Raw genomic sequence first — 3978 nt, 5'->3', positions numbered from 1 at the left:
GATTGTGAATGCTTCAGTTGATGTATAGAGATAGCAGCAGTGGCGAAGGAAAGCATTGGAGTCTAGCGAGTATTCGACCTATGGATTATATTTTGATAGGCGCCACGGCTATATTTTGTTATGTCTATTGAGGCATTGATTATTGATTATTATTTTGTATGCGCCTATGCGCACGGATATGTTATTTCTATTTGGGATATTGTGTTGGGCGTGCTAGATTCCATGGGCACCGTCCATTGGCTTTATTTCCTATTTTTGTAGAAAGCAAACTCAAAAGCTAAAAGCTTGTCATATTTTTGTAAATTGGGCTATTATTGAGCATGAAGATGGAAATATACATAAAATACATGCTTTGTGAAGCGCTCACACAAGGCATGGGGGGAGATTGAACCCAATTGGTCTCTTGCTTCTTGTCGTTCATGCTTTTACATTGTTTTTTGTGCAAAAAGGTAGAGTTCATTGTTCTTGGGGACCTTCCGGGATTCGCTACGTGAGCATACAGCGACCGATCTGCGCACCACTATTTGATGTTATCTTGGTCATATTTGGTGGACAAGTGCTTCTCTTGGTGATATCCACTCTTTCAGCCAGTTTTAATAGTGGTTTCAGTGGATTTTCTACTAATTACAACCTGCAAGTTTTCTTTTTTTGCTTTGATTTGGGATAGTATGGCTAGTCATCTAAAAGACACAGCTCTCTTTAACATTGCCAAGTTGGATGGTACCAACTATGGGTATTGGAAGTCCAAGATATGGCAGGCTTTTGTGCAGAAATTGCAAATTAAACCCTTACGTTTCAAGGGTATTAAACCCGAGGATATGGATGATGATATTTGAATGGAAGTTAATGAGCTATGCAAGTCTACCATTATCTTATCCCTCATAGAAGAGGTCCATCATAATGTTGTTGAAGATGAGAATCAAAGTGCATGAGATTTACGGGAGAAGATTCATGAGCTCTATGAGTCTTGTGTTACAAATGTATTGGCTGAAGCAGTTAATGGACCTTCACATGAAGGAGGGGACCTCCCTATCATCTCATTTCAATTAGTTTCATGCTATCATGAAGAGTCTGTTGTCATAGGGTATTGAGTTCAAAGACAACACCGGTTGTTTTGGCTTGGCATCTTGCTTGAATCATGGAATGTCTTCCGTATTGCCATATGCACGAACAAGCTTGATGGGTTGAAAATCAAAGATGTTGAGAGTGCTTTATTGACTAAGGAAATCAATAGGAGAAACAATGATGCTTCCCACTCTTCACATGCATTGACCGTTAGAGGTGGAAGACATGGCATGAATGATAATGATCATAAGGGCAGGGACTCTCAGAAGGCGAGGTCCAAGTCACGTGGTCACAGTAAGTCTCATGGACAAAAGTCTGATCTTACCTGTCATTATTGTGGGAAAGCAGGACATATTAGGCCGCAAAGCCATAAAATGCATGATGATAAGCGCAAGGAAAAGGGAAAAGAGAAAGTGCAGGAAAAGTCTTTTGAGCGCAGAATTGTACCTGCAAAGTTTAGTGTTAAGATAGAAGAGCTCAATGTCATGCAGGCCACTGATTCAAATGATAATTACATACTTGTAGCTTTCTCATGTGATGCCTTTGTAATGCGTCCACCTGTTATCTTCAGGACACGTCTTAGCAGTCCATCGGAAAGGATTTCTAGAAAGCTCCACACGACACTCCCATGGAATGTTCGGGGTTTGCGATCTAGAACTTTCCGCATCTACCACGTAGCTTGGCGTGTGAGCTTTAGCTTGGCAAGCATAGCCTGATTGGCAGGTGTAGTACCGGCTGCTTCAAAGTAATCCTCCATGGATTCAATCCAAATTTTAGCATATGCTTGGACCGACCTGCCTCTCCCGTCAAATTCGGGTGGCTTAATCTTCTTGAGAAGAAACTTCTTCTCTTGGATTACAGCAGTACTTGATGTAGGAGGCGAACTCGGATTCTGTACCTGGGGTTGTACCTGAATAAAGGTTTCTTAACGTTATTACTCGTTAAACACTATGATTTATATTTTGTTTCCATTTCAGCTATCAAATCCAAGTAATCTAACCATTTTACTTCTTATCAATTCTCATGCACAAACAGACATTTGATAAAAAGAAGTTTTATTGTATTTATATGGGCATAGCCCTTTCGGAATACAACATGTCTTGGGATAATAAGCCAACTGTTTACATTTAATTTGGGGAGAATAATGTTGTATTACATTTATCTACAGGAACTGGATAATAGTATGGTTTCGGGTCATGGATCTTTAGGAATCGGTAAGTCATTGGAAGATCAGGGTATCCTTTCCTTTGGAACCCATTCTTCTCATGGTGCCCCAATACTTTAATCCTGTCGGCGGAGATTACACGAGTTACTTCCTCATATACATATGAGTTTAGTTCAACCCTCCGACCTCGAATATGTAAAGTTGAATTTACGTGAGCTTCCACAAAAATGAACAGCTTCACGACTTTTAGGTCTTCCAACCACTTGATCCTCTTTAGGTTGGTTTGTAGGTATGCAAATCGGTGGGCAGCTATATAGTAGATTCCTGAGGCACCCGTCCATCTTCGTTCCATGTACAAAGGCGATGGATTATAGATTCGCTCTAGGATGTTCATCATCTCAACCCTTTTTTGATAATGTGGAAAATGCATCGCAGTCATAAACATGACTCGAAACACCAAGAACCCGTTTCATGCTTCATAGTTCTGCAAGACAATATTGAAAGTAAGGAAATGTTTGGAACATCAACATTTGCTTTACTTCATCTTATTAAGATTTCATAAAAACAATTCCGTTGGCTCTAATACCAACTGTAACATGTCCACCTGTTATCTTCAGGACACGTCTTAGCAGTCCATCAGAAAGGATGTCTAGAAAGCTCCGCCCGGCACTCCCATGGAATGTTCGGGGTTTGCGATCTAGGACTTTCCGCGTCTGCCATGTAGCGGAATTATTCCGGCCATTCCCACTTAGGACCAACCTGAATTAGGGTTTTTCCGATTGGTCATTTCCTAACGGCAACTAGCGTCGAGCCCAGCAAACTACTTTACGGAGAAACGCCAAGTCAGAAGTGGATTCACGCTACACTTGGTTCAAGGAGAATGGGAAATGAGAGGGATGCAAAGCTCAACCTCTCTGCCAAAAAGCATACTCCCATTCTGTTTCCCTAAAACAGCGTAAATCGGGATCAGTTATAACTCTAGGTCAACGCTCTGTTGTTCGTGTTCTTTGACGATCATCTGGCTGTCAATCGTGATTTGAAAAAAGTTTACGGCCAACCGGGACCACTCATCCGTAGGATGGACCTATAGCCACATCCACCGCACTTTCCTCAGGTTGTTTTAGTTATTTAGTTACCTAACACATTTAGTTGGACATGTATCAATCAGCTTCCTTAATTAGCCCATTAGGTACTGGTTCCTTCATGTAATCATATCACTTGACATAGAAAAGCAATGTCAAACAAGTTCCTTTTTAACAGGTTATCATATTTATCTTTGAAATACATAAAGTCCAGCCCGTGAGCTTATCCACAATCCGCCCAAAGGCTATCCAACAATCCACAAGGATCACTAATCCAAGATTCCACCCGTAGACTAGTATGCGGGCCTCAAGATCCAATCCTGAGTCACGTTAGCCTCTTGTGCAAGGACCGAAAGGCAAGGGATTTACGGGCAGAGCCCCCCCTGGCACCCAAGCATCCTCCTGCTCCAAGTAGCGCTTAATGAAGAGACCTCTCATAGTGGGTTCGGTCCACCTTCCCGGTGCGGTTAACAACCCCCTTGGTTAGGGTCAAGCAAGCAGTCCGGGGTAACTAAAGCTGCCTCTCCCTTCAGGCCTTCAACTTGAAGCATTAGATATCCATTTATCCTTCAATTCTTTGAGCAAACAAAGCAAAACAGTGCTCTTAATGCTACTACAAGCACAAACAATTCCATTGGTCGTTATTTTTGGCTAACTGCTAAGGAG

This window comes from Lygodium microphyllum, unplaced genomic scaffold, assembly GCF_053477565.2.
Source record: "Lygodium microphyllum isolate KBCC unplaced genomic scaffold, Lygodium_microphyllum_v1.1.10 scaffold_74, whole genome shotgun sequence".
NCBI classification, from domain to species: Eukaryota; Viridiplantae; Streptophyta; class Polypodiopsida; order Schizaeales; family Lygodiaceae; genus Lygodium; species Lygodium microphyllum.
This window is presented reverse-complemented; position numbering follows the sequence as displayed.